General features: G+C 44.0%; 1 long non-coding RNA gene across 2 annotated transcripts; it reads left to right on the forward strand.

The window, feature by feature from the left end:
- On the forward strand, positions 1-26,060 carry LOC132814033 (uncharacterized). Of its 2 annotated transcripts, none has more exons than XR_009644262.1 (4): positions 1-29; positions 9,357-9,463; positions 23,318-23,422; positions 26,001-26,060. It is a non-coding gene; the product is annotated as an uncharacterized LOC132814033 (long non-coding RNA). The 2 variants fall into 2 exon arrangements; XR_009644261.1 differs by lacking the exon at positions 1-29 and adding an exon at positions 4,294-4,393.

The raw sequence follows: 26,060 nt of genomic DNA on the forward strand, positions 1-26,060 counted from the left end.
CGCGCGGCTGTGCGGGCGGAGAGCTGTCGGTAAGGAAAGAAATAAACAGCAGCAAGCGGGAGGGAAATGGTGTTGGTCTGGGCTGAGAGGTTTTGCGAACATTTGGTGCACATCGGAAAAGACAAATTTGAAACTTACAGTCTCGTTTTTGCAGTAAACCGGAAAATGCCTAATTTCGCGATTGACTCGAGTAAGCGCCGCCATCTTTATTCGGGGCAACGATTCACTGGACACGTGCAGCCGCCATCTTTGTAGGGGGCAAAGTTCAGAGGGGAGTATGTGCAGCTCTCCCTGATAGAGAGTCATGGGGCAGGATTTACACAGAGCACATTCACACCCAGGGAAATGGATTTTTGTTTTTCTCTCTGGATTTGTTTCGTCATTCATGTAAATGATTTGGATGTGAATAAAGGCGGTACAGTTAGTAAGTTTGCAGGTGACACCAAAATTGTTGGTATTGTGGTCAGTGATAAAGGTTGTCTCAGAATACAATGGGATATTGATCAGATGGGCCAATGGGCTGGGGAGTGGCAGATAGGGTTTAATTTAGATAAATGTGAGGTGCAGCATTTTAGAAAAGCAAATCCGAGCAGGACTCACACACTGAATTGTAAGGTCTTGGAGAGTCTTGCTGAACAAAGAGACCTTGGAATGTAGGTTCACAGTTCCTTGAAAGTAGAGTCACAGGTAGATAGGACAGTGAAGATGGCAATTGGTATGCATCCCTTTATTGGTCAGTGTTGAGTAAAGGAGCTGGACAGGACATTGGTTAGGCCACTTTTGGAATATTGTGTGCATTTCTGGTCTCCCTCTTATCAGAAGGAGGCACTGAAACTTGAAAGGTTTGAGAATTGATTTTCAAGGATGTTGCCAGGGTTGGAGGATTTGAGTTGCAGAGAGAGGCATAGTAGGCTGTGGCCATTTTCCTTGGAGTGTGATGTTGAAGAGGTTTCTCTAATCTTGAGGGTCATGGATAGCGTAAATAAACAAGGTGTTTAGCCCGGGGGGGGGGGGGGTAGAGCCCAGAACTAGAGGATATAGGTTTAGGGTGTGAGGGGGAAATTCAACAGGAGCCTAAAGGGCAACAAAAATTGTAACATTTCAAAGGCATTTGAATAGGAAGGGTTCAGAGGGATGCCGGCCGAGTGCTGGCAAATGGGAATAGATTAGGTTAGAATATCTGGTTGGCATAGAAGGGTTGGACTGAAGAGTCTGTTTCGGTGCTAGACATCTCTGACTGTGGGATCATAAAAGTGAACACTGCTCTGATTCGCCTCTGAGCTCCTTGATGTCCACTTGTTCATTATCTAGCTTCCTCAGTCTGAGTGTATTTTTGCTTTGTTTAGTAACTTACTATTTTGTTCACAGACCTTTTCTGTAAATGAATTGTCCACTGCTGCCCGCCTCCTAACCATATTACAGAGGAGGTCGTACTGGATGTCTTAAATCGTAGCAAGGTGGATAAATTCCTGGTACCTGTTAAGGTGTATCCCAGACATTTGTGGAAAGCTAGGAAAGTGATGGCAGTGCCCCTCCCTGAGATATTTATATCATCATTGGTGACAGGTGAGGTGCTGGAAGACATGTGCCATTATTTAAAAAGGTGGTAAGGAAAGGCCAGGGAACAAGAAAACAGTGAGCCTGAAGTCAGTTGCAGGCAAGTTGTTGGAAGGGATTCTAAGGGACAGGATTTATATGTATTAGGAAAGACGAGGAATGATTCGGGGTAGTTAACATGGCTTTGTGTGTGGGAAATTATTTCTCTCTCTAACTTGATTGAGTTTTTTTTTGAAGACCTGACAAAGATGAAGGCAGACTGTGGACGTTGTCTATATGGACACTGAATGATGTTCCACAAAGCAGACTGGTTAGCAAGGGTAGATAACATAAAATTTTGGGAGAACTAGCCATTTGGATACAAAACTGGCTTGAAGGTAGGAGGCAGAGGGTGGTGAAAGAGGGTTGCTTTGTGGGCTGGAGGCCTGTGAGCAGCAGTGTGCTGCAGGAATGGATATTGGGTCCTTAAATAATTGACTTGGATGTGAATATATGAGATATAGTCAGTGGGTTTACAGAAGACACCAAAATTGGAGGTGTAGTGGACAGTGAAGAAGGTTAGTTCAGAATGCAACAGGATCTTGACCAGATGGGCCATTGGGGCGAGGAATGGCAGACTGGGTTCAATTTAGACAAATGTAAGCTGTTGGATTTTGGAAAGGCAAATCAGGGCAGGACTTATACACTTAATGGTAAAGTCCTTGGGAATGTTGCTGAATATAGAGACCATGGAGTGCAGGTTCATTGTTCTTGAAAGTAGAGTCACAGATAGGCAGACTAGTGAAGGTGGGGTTTGGTATGCTTATGTTTATTGGTCAATGCGTTGAGTGCAGAAGCTGGGACGTCAAGTTGAGGCTGGACAGCACATTGATTAATCCATTGCAGGAATTCTGTTTTAAGTTCGAAATTTCCTGTTCTGGAAAGAATGTTGTGAATCTTGAAAGAGTTCAGACAAGATTGACACAGTCTTTGCTAGGGTTGGAGGATTTGGGCTACAGGGAGAGGCTGAATAGACCGGAGTTAATTTCCCTGGAGAGTCAAAGACTGAGAGGTGACTTCATGGAGATTTATAAAGTCATGAGGAGCGTGGATAAGGTGAACAGCCAGGGTCTTTCCCCCCAGGTTAGGTGGGTTCAAAACAAAATCGCATGGGCTTGCGTTGAGAGGGCAAAGATTTAAAACGGATCTAAGGGGCAAAGTTTTCAAGCTGTGTGTGGTGTGTGTGTGGAATGAGCTGCCAGATGAAGGATTGGAAGCTGATACAATTACAACATTTGAAAGGCATCCGATTGGGTACATTAATAGGAAGGGTTTCAAATGCTACGGACCAATTGCTGGCAAATGGGGCTCCATTTGTTGAGGATTCCTGGTTGGCATGGAAAAATTGGACCAAAGGTCTGTTTCTGTGCTGTACATCTCTATGACACTAATAAATGAAGATAAGATGTGTTCCTCTTTTGTGGAGAGCTAGCAGAAGCACAGATAATTGTCCTTGGAGCTGAGAAGGTTAAGCAGTGATTTTGACCCAGTACAAATTTGTTTCTAGGATATTTTCATTTGCAGAGAGAGGGGAATTGTTAACAATGTCACAATTTTAGTAACTACTTTCAGGTAATTAGCAAATAATATGTCAATATGTGAACATTATTTTATTCAGTATGTTCTGAGCATCTGGAACAGTCTGAATGGCAGCTGGACAGACTCAGCAGTTATTCAAACAGATTTGGAATTTTACATTTTAAGGGAAGATTTCGGGGGCCATGGGAAAATGGGAAGGGAATTGGGAAAGATTTGCAGCATCTCCAGAGGGAGAGGGTACAGCCCCAATGGGCTGAATAGCCCCCAGCCTCTGTGCTCTGTGACACTGCCCCATTGACTGTGAATGTTGAAGCTCATCCCAGGGCAGAGAGAGAGAGAGAGAGAGAGAGAGGGAGGATCCCACCACTCACCTCACAATGGGCCCTGGATGATTGATGTCAGCGCAGGCCAATAGGACCAGAGGGCAGTACTGGAGGACCAGGTTGTCCAACCAATCGTAGTTAATGCGGGCAGACTCAAGGCTGGAACTAAAGAAAGGCACATATCACAGAGATTTGAGAAACTGGAGGACATGAGATAGGGAGCGTTCTGTGGCTGGTGAGGAATTATATAAATAAGAAAAAGTTGTGAGGGTGGATGAGGTGACAGCGATTGGGAGAGTTAAGGATGGAGGAATTTAGAGTTAGTGAGGATTAGAGTCATAATGTTATACAGCAAGGAAACAGGCCCTGTGGTCCAACCAGTCCATGCCGACCATAATTCCAAACTGAACTAATTGTAACTGCCTCCGCTTGGTCCACATCCATCCAAATATTTCCTATTTATGTACTTCTCTGAATGTCTTTCAAAGATTGTAATTGCCTTCACAGCTACCACTTCCTCTGGAAGTTCATTTCACGTGCATAATTTTTTTAAAAACCCTAATGTCTTTTCTCAAATCTTTCTCATTTCTTCTCAAAATGAATGCACCCGAGTTTTGAATCCCCCTCTCCCCCGGCTATCCCCCTTATCTAAACGCTTTCTGATTTTATAAACCTCTAATAAGGTCACCCCTCAACCTCGTGCACGCCAGTGAAAAAAAATTCCCAGCCTATCCAGCCTCTCCTTAGAACACAATCCCTCCATTCATGGCAACATGCTGGTAGATCTCTTCTGAACCTGCTCCAATTTAATAATATCCTTCCTATAACAGCACAACCAGAACTGGACATAGTATTCCAGAAGAGGCATCCCCAACGTCCTGTACATCCTCAACATAACGTCACAAGTCCTGTACTCCAAGGTCTGAACAATGAAGGTCAGTGTGCTAAGCGCCTTCTTAACCACCTGTCTGCATATAACACAAACTTCAAAGACGTGAAGCCCTCGGTCTCTTTGTTCCCATATCACTACTCAAGGCCCTACTTTTATTGAGTGTAAGTCCCACCCTCATTCTCATTTGTTTTGTCAGGATGTTATATTTTGCATTTATTCCAATCCAAAAAGTCCTTTTGAGTATAAAGGTAGTAGGAGTATGATTAAGAGGGAAATCAGGAGGCAAAAAAGGGACATGAGATAGCTTTGGTGAATAGGGTTAAGGATAATCCAAAGGGCTTTTATAAATACATGAAGAACAAAAGGCTAACTAGGGAGAAAATAGAGACCCTCAAAGATCAGCAAGGCAGCCATTGTGTGGAGCTGCAGGCGATGGGCGAGATAGAAAACCAGTGTTTTGCATCAGTGTTTACTGTGAAGAAGTACATGGGAGATATAGAATGTGGGGAAATAAATGGTGACATCTTGAAAAATGTCCATATTACAGAGGAGGAGGAGATGCTGGATGAGTGGCTAAGGAGCTGGTGCAGGGGAAAAGGATTCACATTTTTTGGATCATTGTGATCTCCTCTGGAGTAGAATTGACCTGCATAAGAAGGATGGATTGTACCTGAATTGGAAGGTGCCTAATATCGAGGCAGGGAGATTTGCTGCTGATACTTGGGAGGCATTAAACCAGTGAGGGAGTGGGTGTTACCCAAGGAGATAGTGAGAAAAGAGGTATGTCTGAGGCTGGTACAGTTCAGAAGTCAAATAGTCAAGGCAGGCAAGGGCAAGGCACAGAATGAAGTCGGACTGAGCAGTTGCACTGCATTTACTTCAATAGAAGAGGCCTGACAGGGAAGGCAGATGAGCTCGGTATGGTTTTGAACATGGCACTGGGATATTATAGCAATTACAGAGGCATCACTCTGATGGATAAGATTGGCAGCTTAATGTTCCAGGGTATAGATGCTATAGGAAGAATAGAAAGGGGGACAAGAGAGGAGGGGGAGTGGCATTTTTGATTCGGGATAGCATTATATTTTTGCTTAGGGAAGATATTCCTGGGAGTACGCCCAGTGAAGTTATTTAGGTGGAACTGGGAAATAAGAAAGGGATGATCACCTTATTGGAGTTTTCTGCATGGATTTCGTGTGAGTGCTCTGGTTTCCTCCCACAGTCCAAAGATGTGCAGGATAGGTTGGATTATCCAGGCTGAATTGCCCACAGTGTTCAGGGATGTGTAGGTTGGGTGGATTGTCCAGGCTGAATTGCCCATAATGTTCAGGGATGTGCAGGTTGGATGGCCTTCGGAAAGACAATGTTACCGAGGGAGGTTAGGAGGCTCTCCAGGTCAGTATCGATGTGATGGGCTGAATGACCTGCTTCCACACTGTTGCAAGTCTCTGATAATTCTACTAGTTTTAAAATAGTTACAGAAAATAATATACCAGATCTAAAAGCTAAGGTTCTGAATTGGACAAAGGCCAATTTTGATTGCACAAGGCAAGAACTTTCATCTGGTCCCTCCGGCCTGCTCTGCCATTCAATAAGAACAGGGCTGATCTTTTCATGGCCTCAGCTCCACATTCCTGCTCTCCTACCATAACCCTTAGTTCCTTTCCTGTTCACATATTCACATTTTGCCTTAAAGGCATTCAAGTTGATAACGTCAAATGTTGCACTCAGCAGGGAATTCCACAGATTCACAACCCTTTAGCTGAAGAAGCTCCTCCTGAACTCAGTCCTAAATCTGCTCCCCTTATTTTGAGGTAATGCTCTGTAGTTTGACCTGCCCCCAGTGGAAATAGCCTCCCTGCTTCTATCTTCTCTATTCCCTTCATAATTTTATTTGTTTCCTCTCCAACCTCCCATTCTTCTAAATTATAATGACGATAGAACCAGTTTTCTCAATCTCTCCACATACGCCAACCCTCTCAACTCCCAACTCAAACTAGTGACCCTCCTCTGTACTCCCTCCAGTGTCAGTACATCCTTGCTAATGTAAGGGGATCAAACCTGTACACAGTACTCCAGGTGTGGCCTCCCCAGCCCCCTGTACAGCTGCAGCATAACCATCCCTCTAGCAATGAAGGACAATATTCCCTTCACTGCCTTAATTACCTGCTGTACCTGCAAACCAGCTTCCTGTGATTCATGCACAAGGACACCCAGCTCCCTCTGCACAGCAGCCTGCTGCATGTTTTCACCATTTCATCATCCAGTTTGCTGTTAGTCCGACCAAAATGGATGACCTCCATCTGCCAGATCCTTACCCACTCACGTAACCTATCTGTATCCCTATGCAGACTGACAGTGGCCTCTGCAGACATTACTTTGCTCATCTTTGTATCAAATGTGAACTCTGACACCGTACACTTGGTCCTCAAGTCCAAAACATTTGTGTAAATTGCAAACAGTTGTAGTGTCAACACTAATCCAAACACCCATTTATCCCCATTCTTTATTTTTTGTTGGTGAACCGATCCTGTATCAATGATAATACATTACCCATAATGCTGTGCATCTTTACCTTATACAGCAGCCTTTTGTGTGGCAACTTATCGAATACCTTCTGGCAATCCAGGTACACCACCTCCACCGAGTCCGCCTTGTCCAACGCTCTCGTCGTATCCTCAAATAATTTCAGTAAATGTGTTAGACATGACCTGCCTTTCATGAATCCATGCTGTGTCTGCTAAAGGAGACAATTTCTACCCAGATACCTCACCACTACTTCCTTGAGAGATTCAAACATTTTCTACACTGCAGAAGTGAAGCTAACGGGTCCTTTTTGAAAAATAGTGGTGCCAATTTGCAGCTTCCAGTCTGTCCAAACCATCCCAGAATCCAACAAATTTTAGTGAATTATCATGAGGTCTATTTGTTATTCCCCCCGCCCCCATCTCCTTTAGTCCCTGGAATGCATTCCATCAGGGCCAGGAGACCCAGCTACCTTGAGGCTGTTATCTTTCCCAACATTGCCTCTTTTACTGGGAATGATTGCTTCTCTGTCCTCATCTGCTATTGCCTCCATAGGCCTGCGACAATGAGAGTATATAGACAGTATGTTCCTGTTAAGGCCAAGGCTGTGAGGTGTAGAGAATGCTGCCTGTTGAGAGAAATTGAGGACCTGGTCAAGAAAATGAGGGAGGCATATGGCAGGTACAGAGAGCTGGGTTTGTGTGAATCCCGAGAGGAGTATAGGGGCAGTAGGAGTACACTCGAGGTAAACCAGGAGGTTAAAAAGGGGACATGAGATAGCTTTAGGAAATAGGTTTAAGGAGAATCCAAAGTGATTGTACAAACACACTAAGGACAAACGAGTAACCAGGCAGAGAATAGGTACCCGCAAACATCAAGGCTGTCTGTGGAACCGCAGGAGGTGAGAGAGGTTCTGTGTGAGCGGAGAGGTTTTACAAACAAAATGTGCACATCGGAAAACACAAATATGAACATCCCAGTCTCGTATTTTCAGAAAACGGGGAATTGCCTCAGTGTGGCTGCAGGCATGGGTGCGTGCCGCCATCTTTATTTGGGGCAAGAATTCACTGGACACGTGCGGAGCCGCCAGCTTTGTAGGGGGCAAGGTGCAGCCAGGCGCATGTGCAGCCTTTCTCTGGTACAGATTCATTGGGCAGGATTTACACAGAGCACATTCAAACTCAGAGAAATGGGTGTTTATTTCTGGATTTGTTTCATTATTCATTTAAATGATTTGGTATCGTAAATGAGTTTGCAGGTCATACAAAATTGGAGGTATTGTGGATAATGAAGAAGGTTACCTCGGATTACAATGAGATATTGATCAGATGGGGTTTAATTTAGATAAATGTGAGGTGCTGCATTTTGGAAAAGCAAATCAGGACAGGACTTATACACTGAATGGCAAGGCCCTGGAGATGTTTGCGGAACAAAGAGACCTTGGACTGCAGGTTCATAGTCCTTGCAAGTCAAGTTACAGGTAGATAGGATGATGAAGAAGGTGTTCAGTATATTTTCCTTTATTGGTTAGAGCATTGAGTACAGGATGTGGGAGGTCATGTTGCTGTAGAGGACATTTGTTAGGCCACGTTTGGAATAGTGTGTGGAATTCTGGCCTGCCTCCTATCAGAAGGGTGCTGTGAAACTTGAAAGGTTTCAAAAAAGACTTACAAGGATGTTGTTAGGGTTGCAGGATTTGAGCTACGGGGTGAGGCATAAAAGGCTGGGCTGTTTTCCCTGGAGTGCCATAGTCTGAGCGGTGATGTTATGGAGGTTTATATAATCATGAGGGACATGGATAGAGTAAATGAACCAGGTGTTTTCCCCGGAGTGGTGGTGTCCAGATGAAGAGGGCATTACTTTAGGGTGAATGGATAAAATTTCGAAGGGGTCTAACAGACAATTCTTTCATGCAGTGGGTGGAGTGAGCTGCCAGAAGAAGTGGTGGAGACTCGTACAACTAAAACATGTCAAAGGCATCTAAAAAGATACATGATATGATTAGGAAGCATTTACAGGGATATGGGCCAAGTGCTGGCAAATGGGAATAGATTAGGTTTAGATACCTGGTTGGCATGGGTGAGTTCGACCGAAGGGTCTTTCTCGGTGCTATACATCTCTATGACTGTGAGATCATAACAACTTACACTGTTCTGCTTCATCTCTGGGCTCCCTCATGACCACTTTGTTAATATCTAGCTTCCTCAGTCTCGAACAATGGGTGTATCTTTGGTCTGTTTAGTATTTTACTATAACTTTTACAGATATTTTAGTAAGTTAACTTTTCACTGCCGCCCAGCCCCTGACCATGTGCTGCTTATTAATATTTTTCTGGAAAATCTTTGACAGTCAAGAATTCCTTTTTCCAATAAGCAAGTGTATTTTCCTTCCATTTCTGACTCTCAAATTCTGCACCATTTTCATTCCCTGTAATCCGTTTTGCACTCCCTGAAACATCAACTGTGTTTCTCCTTCCACAGATCCCAGTGATTAATGCCAAAGCCCTGTTGCCTGGGGAGAGGGTGATGTTTGACTTTCTTGTACAGCTGCAGTTTGTGTGGTGAAGGTGCTCCCACAATGTGGTTGGGTAATAGATGTTATAGATTATTCATTACAGCAACAGTGATGATTTGAAGATAATGTCCAAATCAAGAACAGTTTGTAGTTACATTATCCTGCTTATAATTTCACAAAAATATTATTGGGAACTTTAGACATAAGGCCAGAGAAGGATGATATTAGGTCAGGTGACCAAAAGCATTGCCAAATAAGCAGATTTTGAGGAATGTCTTAAAGGAGGAAAGCAGACCTGTGAGGCTTTGGCTGCGAATTTCAGACCTTGTTGTTTTGGCAACTGTAAAAGCAGCCACACAGGTGAGGTAATGAATTAACAGATCATTGGGAGTCTCGAACAGAATGGGTTGTCGGGGTCTCAAAGGGTGTGAGATACAGCGAGCTAGGGATGATCACACCCAGGAATTACATCAAGGGTGAGAATTTTAAATTGAGGGATGTGGGCCGGATGCTGGCAGGTGAGACTAGATTGGGCTGGGATATCTGGTCGGCATGGACAGGTTAGATTGAAGGGTCTGTTTCCATGCTGTACATCTCTGTGGCTCTATGCTGTTGATTATGAATAGGAGCTTTTTGAAGGTTCAACAAGTTTTGGTACAAAGGAGTACTAGGGTAGCAGACATTTAGTTTTTCTTGAGATGACAGGGAGATTGAATGTGGGAAGCTGGCCAGGAGTGTGTTTAGCTACTGAAGCCTGGAGATAACACAAGGTGGATGAGAGTATATGAGCTGAGACAAGGGTAGAATCAGCTAGAAATAGTGGTGTTGGAGTGGGACTGGGCTGTCCCCCTCACCTCACCTCTGGGATTCAGCTGGTTGTCAGGTTGTGAATCAGGGCAGTAACACAATCGGGAGCTGAGTGGCCCTGGTGGAGCCGAGAATGAGTGTCACTCAGCTGGCTGTTGCTGAGCAGCTGCTGCGTGGTAGCCCTGTTGGTGACATCTTCCATCACTTTACTGCTGATCGAGTGTGGACTGATAGAGGGAAATTTCCTGGATTGGATTGCCCTGTGTTTTTGTGTTGAACATGCCTGTTCTACATTGTTGTTCGATGCCAGTGCTGGAGCGGTACTTGGCTTGGTGGGTGGCAAGTTCTGGAGCAAATGCTGTTGTCGTATCTGGTGCTTGTATATGTGAGGCCCGTCCATCAGTAAGGGTGGGGATATCTGTGATGCTTCCTCCAGTGAGTTGTTTAATTGTCCATCACCGTTCACAACTGGGTGTGGCAGAACTGCAGAGCTCTGATCTGATCCATTGGATGTAGAATCACTTCACTCTATTGCTTGCTGCTGATGCTGTTTGATATGCAGATGGTCCTGTTTGGTAGCTTCACCAGGTTGGCACTTCATTTTTAGGTATGCCTGGTGCTGCTCATGGCATGCCCTCCTTTCCTGTCCGTTGTGATGGGTGAGAGCGGGATGTACAAACCCATGAGATTACAGATTGTGCTGGAGTACAGTTCTGCTGCTGTTGATGTCCCACAGTGCCTCAGAGGTACCCGGTTTAAGATCTAACATCTCTTCAAATTCTATCCCATTTAGAATAGTGATAGTGCCACTCAACACAATGGAGATTTTTCTTAACTTTAAGGCAAGACTTTGTCTCCAAAAGGAGTGTGTGATGGTCGCTCCTACCGATACTGTCATGGACAGATGTATCTGCAGCTGGTCAATTCATAACAATGAGATCAAGTATGTTTTTCCCTCTTGTTGGTTCCCTTACAACCTGCTGCAGACTCAGTTGAGCAGCTATATCCTTTAGGACCGGACCAGCTCAGTCAGTAATTGTTGCAGAGCTCTCCCTCCCCATCATCTCTCTCCATTACTCCACTGTTACTCAGTTATCAAACTGCTTAGCACCCTCCCACTACTCAATTAGGTGCAGTTTCCTCCAATGAAGCATTATAATGGTTAAACCCATTGCCTTACAAATTCCTTTCCCTTACTGCTGAGCCCCTCGCTCTCCCTGAGAACTCTGAGGCAGAATTACACTCTTTGTAATATTGCTCTCATATCTGTAACCCCAAGCTGACCTTCTGATCAGGTATCTACACAATCACTAACACCAGGAATTCCAATCTCTGAAACGTTGTTTGTCTCCTCCTCCCCCCAGCTCCATTGCTACTGAAACCCCTTACCCGCGTCGGTGTCGCCTTAAACTTGATGAATCTGAAGCGGAACCCTTGATTCCGTGACTGACCCAGAAGCTGGTTTCAGACTCCCCCATGATGGGAAACATCCTGTCACGATTTATCCTGTCAAACTCCTTAAGAGTCTGGTGGTGGGGTCTGATTGTAAGTGGTAGAAATGGCAGAGGATGATGTGTTGTATCTGGGTGGAAGGTAAGAACTTAGGGAGGGTTCTATCCTTGCAGTTGGATGTATGGGTTTCAAAGGCTCGTGTGTTAAAGTGACAGGCAGCTGGAAGCCCGGGGTCTGTTTTTGCAGCAAAATGTGGATCATCTTCTGCCATTTCCATTACCACCACTGAGATGCTGCCAGACACCGGTTCCTGTCCCCTCCATTAACAGCTATGCACCATCCCAGCCTGATCATAATCCACTCCTTTGTCTTTCCAAATGTACTGGTCTCTCTTTGGGTTCTGTACCTGCCCATTATTTACTCTTTAACCCCTATCTCCTGCAGTACAAAGATCTGCAGATTTGTTGAATTGGCCAAGCTAAATTTCCCATAATGCTAAGGGATGTGTAGGTTAGGTGCATTAGTCAGGAGAAATATATAGTAATAGGGTCAGGTAGTGGAATGGGTCTGGGTGGGATACACTTCGGAGGGACGCTGTGGACTTTTTGGGCCGAATGGCCTGTTTCCACACTGTCAGGATTCTAATTTTCCCAGCTCCCATCGGTTCTGAGGAAGGGCCACTGGACAGATTCCTGTTCCCAGATGCTGCCAGACCTGCTGAGCTTTCCCAGCACCTCCTGCTTGTTGTTCCTGATTGACACCATCCATCCACCTTCCGGGTTTGATTCAGGCAGGGGGAGGATCCCACCACTGACCTCACAATGGGGTCCAGCTGATTGGTGGAAGCTTCGGACCAATAGGCAAAGGGGGTGGGACTGTTGGACCAAGTGGAACCAGCTGGTCATCCAAACAATGGGAGTGAATGTGGGGCGTGGCCAGTGGGATGACACGTCACCAGTAACTCCGCCTGTGCAGTGTCACGTGACTCGGCCGTTGGTGAATGTGGGAGAGGCAAACATGGAAGGGGAGAGTGGCCTCGGAGACAGGGAGATAATGAGTCACTTTAGACTGGGAAGTTTTAATTACACTCTGTGCGGGTTGTTAGTCTGAATTAGAAACTCTTTTCCGAGTTTGCAGCAGATGGGAAAATGGCTGTGGCCCTCAGGCGGTGATAGGTCCTAGGATATGGCCGCCATCTTTATTGGGGGCAAGGTACAGTGAGGGGCATGGACATGTCCCCTTCCTAGGATGGGGCGGGTGTGTACGATTTAAAGAGAGGCATTTACACATCAAGCACATACCAAGAAAAAAGTATGTCTTTATATTCTTCCTGTATTGACTGAGTATTTTGTGAATTCATTTCATAGGATATTAAATCAGAATAATTGACGTTGGGATCTCAAAAGTAAGTTTTTACAGTCAATGGAGTCATCAGGATCTGAATATCATTGGCATTTAACTGTGGAAGGAGAAAGGTTTGTTCTGTTTGTGGGAAAATATCTCCAATGCTTTTGTAAAGCGGAAAGATGTACAAAATCGTGGTTGGATCACCCTTTGGGTGTGTGCTCTGTTCTGGGCCCTGCAGCTGAGGAAGGAGATATTGCCCTGAGAGGGAGTACAGATTTATCCAAATAATACCTCATCTCATTGTAAGAACTCTCAGATTAGACCCAATCACCCACTTCATGATGTTAACCTGTAAACTTCATATTTTCAATTACCTGCAAAGTTCCCATTAAAAGTCCTTTTGGACTCAAATTCCAGTACCTTTTCAGGTGGAATGTTTCAGATTCTGACAACTGTCTGTTCATTCAGAAACTGCTGAGGTCCATGTTGACTCTGGGGTTACAAAGGGCTGAATTGAAAGATGAGGTGCAGTCCCTGAGCTCCCATTGAGATGTATTAGAACAGTACAGGAGGCTGAGGGCAGTGTAGGTGTGAGCAGACAATGACAAATGACAGGGCTGCACTGTGAGGGCTGCTTGGCTCAATGAGTGTTTTGGAGTTAGATGAAAACAGAGCGAGGGGAGACAGGGAGAAGGTGAAGTTGAAACTCAGTTTTAGTTCAGGCCGTTCAGAAATTCACGTGTTCCCAATGGGAACAGCTAGTTTTTAAGTGATACCTGCGGAGTATTTGTTAACAGTTTTTAAAGTATTTTTCCTGAGGGCAGTTGAGAGTTAACCACATTGCTGTGGGTCTGGAGTCACATGTAGGCCAGACCAGGTGAGGATGACAGTTTCCTTCCCTACAGGACATGAGTGAACCAGATGGGTTTTCTAACAATCGACAATAGTTTCATGGTCATCATTTGCCTTTTCATTCTAGATTGTATTGAATTCCGATGCCACCATCAGCCATGTTGGGATTCTATCCCTAATCCTCGGAACATTGCACATGTCACTCATCTGGCAGGAATACCATTAAGCCATTGCCTCCCTTTTTAGCAATGTTTAAAAGAATGTTCTGTCATTCTACGTGTACAATTTGAGATAAAATACTGCAACGTCCATGTGTCGGCCTCTCCAAAAGGTCAATCAACAGATTTGTTTGGGGGCGAAATATTTCACTTTTTTTTAGTGGGGGGAGGGAGTTTATTAAACAAAAATGAATCCAAATAAAAATCTTATGCCACAGAAATGTAATTTCTGAAGGGGGAGGGGCTTCCAGAGACAGGGACGGTTGTGGGGCCAGAGGGGGATTGTTGTCCAAACATCACTGTGGTGTACATGGACTGCAGCATTTCAGGGAGGCGGTTAACCACCACTTTCTCCAAGACAAGTAAAGGGGGACAATAAATACTAGTCTGGGCAGCAAAGGCAACCCCAAGTGAATAAAACCAAGCAATGACCTCTCTAAGCTGACTTGCTGTGAAGTTAATGGAGTGGGCAGAGAAGAGAAACAGTGACATTTCACAGCTGCCCTCAGAGGACCTCCCCCTTGGAAGTACTCAGAGCTGGGGATCAGCTCAGTGAGTTTCAGTCTCTTCAAATATCAATCTTAGTCAGTTTTATTTTATTAAATCTACAATCATGAGTCAGGTGAGGATTTCTTTTTAATGTCTTACGGTCTCTTGATTAAATGTTTAAGATATGAAACGTAAGCATTAAGTTATTCTCGGGCAGTATTTATCAAGCAGTAAGACTGTGCCTTTGTCTTGGTCTGTAGGTTGTTAAGGCGGAGAGATGGCCTGTTGTAGAGTGGCGTGCTGTTCCTGTCGGATGTGGGAGATTAGGGAGAGTTTCAATGATCCTGATGATCATGTCTGCAGGAAGTGTGATTGCAAATCCTATTGGATCGCATGGATTGGTGGAGGAGTGATTAAAGGCAGTGACGAATTGATAGGAGCTCGGGAATTCGATAGGTGGCAGTCTCAGGATTGCAGGATTTTGTAGATACAGTCAGGTGGATGGGTTACGTCCAGGAAAGCTAGGAGGGGTAGGTAGGTACTGCAGGAGTCTCCTGTGGCTATCCCCATCTCAGACAAGTATACTGTTTTGGAAAATGTAGGTGGTAATAGACTTTCAGGCGAATGTAGCACTGACAGCCAAGTTACTGGTACTGAGACTGGCTTCTAACATAATGTGAGGTATATCCAGTTCCATACGATCGATGGTGATAGAGGACTCTCTAGTCAGGGGCACAGTCTGCCGTTTCTGCAGCTGACAGTGAGACATCAGAATGGGGTGGTGCTGCCCTGGTGCCAGTGTCTCTCAGAGGGAGCAGAATATTCTCAAAAGGGATATTAACCATTGGGAGGACATTGTACATTGGTACCAATTGCAGAGGAAGGGGAAAGCATGGGGTCCTGACGAGCAGGGAGATTTGCTAGTGCCACTTGGGAGGCATTAAACCAGTGAGGGAGTCGGGGTAAACCTAAAGAGATAGTGAGAAAAGAGGTGAGTCTGAGGCTGGTACTGTTCACCGATCAGACTGTCAAGGCAGGCAAGAGCAAGTCACAGAATGAGGTGGGACGGACCAGTTGCACTGCATTTATTTCAGTGCAAGAGACCTGACAGGTCAGGCAGGTGGGCTCAGGGTATGGTTTTGAACATGTGCCTGGGATATTACAGCAATTACAGAGGCATCACTCAGGGATGGATAGGACTAGCAGCTTAATGTTCCAGGGTATAGATGCTATAGCAAGGATAGAAAGAGAGAAACAGAGCGGGGGAGCGGCATCTTTGATTAGGGATAGCATTCTGGCTGGGTTCGGGAGGATATTCCTGGGAATACCTCCAGGCAAGTTATTTGGTTGGTACTGAGAAATAAGAAAGGAATGACCATCTTACTGGGATTGTATTATAGACTCTCTCCCAATAGTCAGCTGGGAATTGAGACACAATTTTACCAGGAGACCTCAGTTATCTGTAAGAATAATATGGATGCAATGATAAGTGGTTTTAACTTTACTAACATAGCCTCGGAGTGCTGTTGTGTTAAGGGCTTGGATGGAAAGGTATTTGTTCAGTGTGTACGAGAACATTTCAAAATCAGTTTGTAGGATGTTCCTACTAGAGAAGGAACAAAACCTGACGTGTTTTCTTCATTCACAGGATGAGGCTGTCACTGGCTCGGACAGCATTTATTGCTGCATTTACCCAGAGAGCAGACACATTGCTATAGGTCTGGAGTCCCATGCAGACCAGACCAGCTAAGGATGGCATTTTCCTTCTCTAAAGGTCATGAGTGAACCAAATTGGTTTTTCCAACAATTAACAATGGATTCCTTGTCGTCACTAGATTATTTTTTCCAGATATTTATTGAATACACGTTCCAAAATCTGCTGTGATGGGATTCAAACCCGGGTCCCCAGAACGTTATCTGGGTCTCTGGATTAACTGTCTAGTGATAATTTCACTACATCATCACTGCCTCTTAGGAAATGAGGCAGGGTGAGTGACTGAGGTATCAGTGGGGCAGCACATCAGCACCGAAGACCCCACAGTATTGTGGCTCAGTGGTTAGCGCTGCTTCCTCAGCACCAGGGACCTGGGTTTGATTCCAGCCTCGGGCAACTATCTGTGTTCAAGGTGGCACATTCTCCCCAGTGTCTGTGAGGATTTCCTTAGGGTGTTCCATTTTCCTCCCACAGTCCAAAGATGTGTAGGTTAGTTGGATGAACCATGTTGAATTTTCCATAGTGTCTAGATGCAGTAGATGAGGTTTTGGGATGTGCAGGCAAATCTCTGCCTGATGTGAAAAGATCCTTTTGGGGTCTTGGTCAGAGGGAGGCGTGGCCGCATGTTTTACATCTCCCATGGCAGCAAGGGAGGGTCAAGGGTGTGGAGCGTGCGTTGGTGGGAGGGTGTGGACCGAACATGGGAGGTGCAGAGGGAATGGTCTCTGCGGAACACAGATAGGGTTGGGGATGGAAATATGTCTCTGGTGGTGGTGTCTGACTTTAGGTAGCAGAAATAACAGAGGTTAATGCACTGTATCTGAAGATTATTGGGATGGAAGGTGAAGACCACAGGGTTATGTTATTTATTGTGGCTGGAGGGGTGGGGTAAAGGCAGGGGTGCGGGAAGTGGAGGGTATGTGATGGAGGGCATTGTTGATCTAGTCAGGGGAAAATTATGGTCCGTGAAGTAGGCCTTTCTGGGATGTCCTGGAATAGAATCCAAAGAGATTAAACAAATATATCACAGACAAAAGATTAACTGGACCAGACAACGTGACTCCTTAAAGGTCAACAAGGCTGCCTATGGACCCACAGAGGGTGTGAAATATATGCAAATATTTCTCGTCATTTTTACTGGAGAAGTATATGGAAGCTTGAGAGTTTGGAGAAATAAACAGTGATAACTTGAAAAGTGTCCATGTTACAGAGGAGGTGGGACTGGATGTCTTAAATCGCATCAAGGTGGATAAAGCCCTGGAACCTGATCAGGTGTATCCTGGAACTTTCTGGAAATCTAGGGAACTGATTGTTGGGCCTCTCCTGTGATATTTGTATCGTTCATAACGACAGGTGAGGTGCCATTATTTTAAAAAGGTGGTAAGGAGAGGCCATGGAACAAGAGAACAGTGAGCCTGAATCAGTGGCAGGCAAGTTGTTGGAAGGGATTCTGAGGGACAGGATATCCATCTATTTGGAAAGGTAAGGAATGATCAGGGAGACTCACTGTGGCTTTGTACATGCACAATTGTGTTTCACTAACTTGAGTGACTGTTTTGAAGTGACAAAGAAAATTGATTAAGCCGGGCAGTGAATGTTGTTTATATGGACATTCAACAAGGTTCCACAAAGCAGACTGGTTAGCAGGGTTAGATCACATGGAATGCAGGGAGAGCAAGCCATTACCAAATTGCCTTGAAAGTAGGAGACAGAGGATGATGATGGAGGGTTGCTTTGCGGACTGGAGGTCTGTGAGCAGCAGTGTGCTGCAAGGATGGATATTGGGCCCTTAAGTAAATGACTTGGGTGTGAATATATGAGGTATGGTCAGTAGGTTTACAGAAGACACCAAAATTGGAGATGTCATGGACAGTGAAGAAGGTTAGCTCAGAATACAACAGGATCTTGATCAGATGGGCCACTGGAGCAAGGAATGGCAGATGGAGTTCAATTTGGATAAATGTGAGCTGTTGTATTTTAGAAAGGCAAATCAGGGCAGGGCTTATACACTTAATGGTAATGTCCTGGGGAGCGTTGCTGAACAAAGGGACCTTGGAGTGCAGGTTCATAGTTCCTTGAAAGTAGAGTCACAGGTAGGCAGGGGAGTGAATGCAGCATTTGGTACGCTCCCCGTTATTGGTCAATGCATTGAATGCAGCTGTTGTGATGTCATATTGTGGCTGGACAGGGCACTGATGAAGGCCCTTCTGGAATTCTGTTGTCAGTTCCAATCTCCCTGTTCTTGGAATAATGTTGAGAAACTTGAAAGGGTTCAGAAAACATTTGCAAGGACTTTCCCGGAGATGGACGGTTTGAGCTATTGGGAAAGGTTGAATAGGCTGGGACTATTTTCCCTGGAGATTTGGAGGCTGAGAGGTGATCTTCTAAAATCATGAAGGGCAAGGATAAGGTGAGCAGTCAGGGACTTTTTCCCAAGTTCGGTGGGTCCGGAACTAGAGGGTACAGGCTTAAGGGGGGATGTGACTACAGTGTTTTTATGCTTTTGGTCTCAGACCGGTGTCTGCGTAATCACCTTTGCATTCGTTTTTACGTATTTTACCGAGTGCAAAGTTAGGTCGAACCTCCTCGTGGTTCCCCCTGGCAACGGACTATACGAGGAAGCTCTTGACGGGGGCGATTTTAACTGTTTTAGTGGCGTTTTAGTCTAGTTTTATCAGTGTTTTACCATCGATTTTATCTTTGGTTTTAACCTGATTTTACTGGTGCTTTGCGCCACGGCGGCTTGATCGTTTTAACCGTTGTCTGAGCATTACTCGATATAGTTCGGCTAATACGACCTGGTAGAAAAGATACGAGACGGCTGGTGACCTGTCGGTCTACGGGAAACAAAATTTTGGCGAAGGCGTTATGGCTGATACCAAAGTATCCGGTTGGGTGGGAGACCGGGTAAATAACCGCCCCGCACGGTGGCTTTTGGCGGCTCCGTGTGTAAAGTGTGCGAGCCAATATCGGAATGTACAATCCGTCTCAATTCAGACACAGACGGATGAGACCCTACGAATTATTCCAGCAAGGTTGTCCTCGGGCAGGCACGAGGAAACCTTTAAGATAGTCCAGAATAGTGACAAAATTCGAAAAACAGTGCTGGGAGAGAAGGCCCCTCTACAGCCAAGTCCATTTAAGAGCCGGATCATTTTTAATTCGAATTTTAAAGGGCCCTTTAATTTTAATCGAAGTGGAGTTTTAGAGAGACAAGAGGGGGAAGATGAGGGTAGGATTATACCACCCGTCCAATAGAGAAACTAATAAATTAGAAATTATAATTAATTACCCTATAGAAGATTTTAAATGTAGTTATTGTAATAACATCTACAATACTACTGGGTTATTTAGAAAGCATTTAAAAGTATGTCGAGGGATTAAATCGGTTAGGATAAGGTGTAGCAAATGTAAATGGGAGGGTAGTTATCAGGCAGTAGCGTGCCACTATCCGAAATGTAAAAGAGATGGGGATGGTAGTAGAGGTATTTGTAGTAACGTTAATGATAGGAATGTAGAGGAAGATTCAGAGAAACCCTTTCAATGTGAGCTGTGCTCATTAAAATTTAAATCGGCCAGAGGTCTGGGACAGCATGAAAGGCATGCACACCCTAGTTTAAGAAATGAGAAAAGGAAAGGGAGTAAGGCGGATAAAATAGGGAATAACGATGGAAATAAAAGGGGTATATGGTCCAGAGAGGAAACTGAAATGCTGCAACAATTGGATTCTGAATTTAGTGGTTGCAGGAACATTAATAAGTTGATAACGGATAGGATGGGGTCTAAAACTGCAAAACAAATATCAGACAAGAGACGATTAATAAACAAGAAAAATAAATCTAGTAAGAAGGATTTAAATTTAGAGGAGCTCCCCAACAGTATTGATGAAGAGGAAGGAGAGGATAATGATAGAATTGAAAGTGACCTGATACCCGATAGGAGCGTAGAAGAGGAGAATCAGGACATCATTGATGTTAGGGAATGTCCAAATAGCTCAATTACAGATTTGATAAAAATAATGGAGGAAGACCTGAAGAAGGGTAAAAATGGTTGCAAAGAGTTTAATAAGATTATGGGGGAGATTGTAGGTAAATTAGGACAGAGGAAGGAGGATGATAGGAAGAGTAAAATAAGTGGTAATAATAGAATAAAAACCAAAACTAAGGAGAATGGACGAAAGAAAGATAGGAAGGTAAACAATGCTTTAAAGAGATATAGTGGGAAAAAAGGGAAGTTTAAAGAGGCACAAGTCTTGTATAAAAGTAAAAGGCAGTATTTGGCAAGAAATTTAATGGGAGCCCCGGTTAATAGTAAATGTCCCCTAAGCGAGAAGGAACTGGAGGAATATTTTAAAGAAAAACTAATGACTATTAATGAGAAAAATAGTTTAAGGGGTTTTGCCAAATACAAAAATCAAAGAGAGGAATCCATGGATGTTGCTCCATCTGGTCCTGTGACGGTGGAAGAAGTCGATCAGGCCTTAAGGGCGATGGACGTGAACACCGCCGCAGGACCAGATGGGATAACGTTAAAGGAGATTATTAAAGTCTTTAATAAAGATAATTTAATACTGCCTAGGGTGTATAGCATTTGGCTACAAAGTGGCAGGATCCCAGATAGGTTAAAAACTAGTAGAACAGTATTAATCCCAAAAGTGAGCAGTGAAGATAAACTTAAAGATATAGATAATTGGAGGCCAATAACTATCGGGCCAATCCTGCTCAGACTTTTTACTAAAATCGTGGCAGGTAGGCTTAATAAGGTAATAAGTTTAAACAAACGTCAAAAAGGTTTTATGTCCGGTATCTCAGGATGCAAGGAAAATATTAAAATCCTTGAGAATATTATGAAAGGTGTCAAGAAGAGGAAGAAAAATTTAGCTGTAGTCTTTATAGACTTGGCAAAAGCTTTTGACACGATAGGACACAAATTAATTATTACTGCATTAAGAAGGCTTCACCTTCCGGTATTATTTATTAAATTGATAATAGACTTATATGATAATAATTCTACCCAAGTAGAGGGTTCTAACTGTAAAACTGGGAATATTCCCATTTTACGGGGGGTAAAACAGGGTGATGCTTTATCACCAATTTTATTTAACATAGTTATGGATCCTTTACTTTGCACAATTGAAGAGAAACAAAAAGGAATATTCCTTGGGGAGGATGGAAATGGTTGTCACTGCGCAGCGTTTGCGTTCGCAGATGACATTGCCTTGATTAGTGAAACTTATGAGGGAATGGTGTGCAATTTGAAAATAGTGGAGAAATTTTGTAATAATACCGGAATGGGGATTAATATTAATAAAACCAAGGGCTTTTATCTTACCCATAAAAATAAAACTTTTATATATAACGATGTAGTAAATTGGAGTATTAATGGGGGGATTATACAGTTTATAGAACAGGGTGCTACTGACAAGTATCTTGGGGCCAAAATTGACCCATGGGTGGGAGTCAGTAACACCGAATGGGAAAAGCAGTTAGAGGAATGGGTGGAGAATTTAAAAAGGTCCCCTCTAAAACCTGGCCAGAAACTTGGGATCTTAAAAACATACTTTTTCCCTCGACTGTATTTTTATCTCACTTTAGCGGAAGTTTCTCTTAACTATCTTAGTAAACTAGATAATATTATTAAAAATGCGGTGAAGGAAATCTTACATCTTCCTCAATCTATTACGGACGGGGTGCTTTATGCAAAAGCCCGTGATGGTGGCCTGGCATTAAATCGTCTGTCAGTATTCATACCGATTTCGATTCTGAGGAAGTATGGTACACTACAGAATTCGACGGATGAAATACTACATGCCTCATTTTATTTTGAAGGCAGTAGTGTGAAGGAGAAGATGCGGAAAATGAGTAGTTTAAAGGTATTGGAGAACATCTGGAATCCGTGTATCAATCAAGGGTCGAATGTTGGAGATACCATTATGGAAGAAGACGAAGGGATGGAAGAATTTGCGAGTTCTAACTACGCAAGTTGGAGAACTATAGAAGTACAGAAATGGATGGCCCTCCCCTGTCAAGGGGCAGGGGCACACTACTACAAGAACGATAGTATCTCCAATAACTGGTTGAAGAGGACAGACTCTATGAGAACGTCCAAAGTGATTAATTCACTGTTATTACGAACGAATTTATATCCAACAAGGGCGACATTATCGTATGGCAGGCCATTTAACATCAAAAGTTGCCGAAGATGTAATGATCCCTCGGAAACAATAGCACATATTTCTGGTTGGTGTCCCTTTGTTAAAAATATGAGGATTAAGAGACACAACAGAATAGTTGAGGAGTTAGTTAAATATATCAAGAAATACGGGTGGACAATATATGTGGAACCTAGCATTAAGGATGAGGCCGGGAAACTCTGGATACCGGACCTCATCGTGGCGAAGGAGCAGCAGATAATTGTCATAGATGTAACAGTTAGGTCTGATCTCCAAATAAACTCCCTCGAAGGGGCCTGGGACGAAAAGACGAAGAAATATCAACATCTTGAGAAGGAGATAATGGACCTTATCGGTAAAGGAAAAGTATCCTTCTATGGGTTTGTGATGGGAGCCCGAGGGAAATGGTTTTCAAAGAACTCAGATTTGATGAAGACCCTCGGGATCGCGAAGTTTAAATCCTTTGCACAGAATGTCGCAAACTTGTCTTTGTCATTGACTCTCGAGCTCCTCCGGACTTTTATGGACTCTTAATAACTCCCTTCGATTTATTTAAGTTTTAGGTTGGAAATCTTAAGGTTTTTAATGTTTTTAATGCTTCTATAGTTCTTAGTTGGTTTTAACTAATTTTTAGTTTAATATTTTAATTTTTTCTGTTTTAGTAATAAAGTTGTATTTTAGATCACTTAGGTAATTGGTGGGGGGTAATCTGGTGTTAGTTTAATCAACAGGGCACGCTATACACAACAAATGATGAGTGGTTACCTAGTCAATACGGTAAATAATCCTAGCTCATCTTTGTCCTCGCTTGAGATTCTGCTTCGCATTATTATTTTAACTTTTTTTACCTTTTTTGTTTTATCGTTCCCATTTTAGATCATTCAGCTGTGGTTTCGCTGGATAGGGGTTTGTCTTTTGTCGACGAGCGACGTGAAAACTCGGAAAGGACACTCCATCATGTATGATGAGTGCAATAAAAAGGTGAGAGGGAAAAAATTTAAAAGGGATCAAAGGGGCATCTTGTTCATGTTGAGGGCGTTGCATGTATGGAATGAACTGCCAGAGGAAGGGGTGGAGGCTAGTACAATTGCAGCTTTTAAAAGGCATCTGTTTGGGTACATGAAGAGGGAGGATTTAGAGGGATGATGGTGAACCGTTGGCAAATGGGACTCCATTAACGCTCTCCGTTATTGGTCAATGCATTGAATACAGAAGCTGGGACGCCATATTGTGGCTGGACAGGACATTGAATAAGCCACTTCTGGAATTCTGTTTTCAGTTTGAATTTCCCTGTTCTAGGAAGGATGTTGTGAAACTTGAGAAGGTTTGGACAAGATTTACAAAAACGTTGCCAGGATTGGAGGATTTGGGCTACAGGGAGAGGCTGAATAGGCTGGGGCTATTTTATCTGGAGAGTCAAAGACTGAGAGGTAACTTCATGGAGATTTATAAAATCACGAGGGGCGTGGATGAGGTGAGCAGCTGGCGACCTTTTCCTTTAGGTTAGGTGGGCTCAAAACTAGAACACATGGGTTTAAGTTGAGAGGGCAAAGATTTAAAAGGGATCTAAGTGGCAACATTTTCAAGCTGAGTGTGGTGTGTGTATGGGAGGGGCTACCAGATGAAGTAGTGGAGGCTGAAAAAAATCACAACGTTTAAAAGGCTTCCAATTGGGTACAGGAATAGGAAGGGTTTTGATGGATGCAGGCCAATAGCCATTAGTTTAGGATTCCTTGTTGGCACAGACGATTTGGACCGACGGTCTGTTTCTTTGATCTTAATAAATTAAGATGCATTCCTCTTTTTTGTGCAGAGCTAGCTGAAGCACAGATAATTATCCTTGGAGCTGAGAAGGTGAAGCAGTGATTTTGATCTGGTGCAGATTTGGTTCCAAGGTCTTGAATTTGCAAAGAGAGAGAGGAATTGTTAACCCTGTCACGATTTTTAATAACTACTTTCAAGTAATTGGCAAATAATACAAGGTGAAAATGTGAACACTATTTTACTCAGTAAGTTCTGAGCATCTGGAACAGTCTGAACGACACAGATTCAGCAGGTATTCTGAAACAGACTTGGAATTTTACTTTTTAAGGAAAGATTTGGGAGGCTATGGGCTCATGGGAGGGTACTTGGGACAGATTTGCAGCATCTCCAGAGGGAGAGAGTACAGCCCCAATGGGCTGAATAGCCCCCAGCCCCTGTGCTCTGTGATACTTCCCCATTCACTGTGAATGATGAAGCTCATCCCAGGGCAGGGAGAGGGATTAGCGGTCCACTCTCATGACAATGGTGCCCGGCTTGACGGCAGCTCCAGACCAATGGGAGGAGAGTCTGTGTGCCCCTGCAGCCAATGGGAGTGAATGAGGGGTGTGGCCAGCAAGACGACACCTGTCCATGAGCTGTACAGATGCAGTGTCACTGGGTGGGGGTGGGAGAGACAGCAGAGACTGGGACAGAGGCTGTAGGACCTGAATTACAAACTCCCGGTAAATTAAAACCAAAAGAACTGCGGAAGATGTAAAACAGAAACAACAACCAGGAGGATCTGGAAAAGGTCTGGCAGCATCTGTGAAGAGAAATCAGAGTTAAAGTTTAAGATCTGGTGTCCCTTCCACAGAACAGATGTTACTGAGGGAAAAAAAGTCAGTTTATTTGCAGAAGATAGTGTGGGGGGAGGATATAAGGAGTAAAGGATAGGTGGGGATAGAGTGAGAAGAACGGTTGGATAAAGGAGTGGATAACGATATGGCTGGGGGAGGGTGACTCGCTGTTAATGGAGACTGTTAGTGGCTAACCATAGGTAGTGTGTAATGACAGGCTGTGAGAACAAGGCCTGGTGTGTGGGGTAGTGGGCTTCGACATGGGGTTCTTAACCTATGGTTAGCCACTAACTGTCTCCATTATAAGCTGTTGCCCACCTATATCACTGCACGATTGTGTCCTCGGCAGCTCCAGACATTTGGAATATCCTCCCTCACCCCCACTCTGTCCGCCTTGAAGATGTATCTAAAAATTGTTCTTTAATCAACGTTTCCATCATTCGTGAAGCATTTTAGGAGATTTGTCAATGTGAAAGGCTCCATACAATGCAGGTGGTTGTTGTTATTGTCTGACATCAGGAGAAACAGGGATGAGCCCTCTCTCTCTCATACCTGATGAACAGCAGCAAAAGCAGGAAGCACTGAGCATGCTCCAGCCCACAATGGGCTTCAGATTATTGATGGGGTGGGGGAACGGGGGCTAGAGGTGCTAGTTGTTCCTTCAACCAATCGTAGTGAATGAGGGGCGGGACAATACCCAACCACGTGATAAACTTCACTGACAGCACAGTGTTGTTGTGACCAAGGCATTGGAAATGTGTGAAGGTGCAGGGCAGGGGGAAGGAAAGACGTATTGACCAGGAAGAGGAAATTTTTACGGTATGGAATGAGAGGTTTTACAGAACTTAGTGTACATTGTACAACACAAATTTGAAAATCCAAATTCTGCCCCATTTTCCCTCCATTATAATGCATTTTGCACTCCCTGAAATATCAACTGTGTGTTTCTCTCTCCACAGATTCCAGTGATTAATGCCAAAGCCCCATTGCCTGTGGAGAAGGTGATGTTTGACTTCCTT

This window comes from Hemiscyllium ocellatum, unplaced genomic scaffold (assembly GCF_020745735.1).
Source record: "Hemiscyllium ocellatum isolate sHemOce1 unplaced genomic scaffold, sHemOce1.pat.X.cur. scaffold_638_pat_ctg1, whole genome shotgun sequence".
Classification (NCBI taxonomy): domain Eukaryota; kingdom Metazoa; phylum Chordata; class Chondrichthyes; order Orectolobiformes; family Hemiscylliidae; genus Hemiscyllium; species Hemiscyllium ocellatum.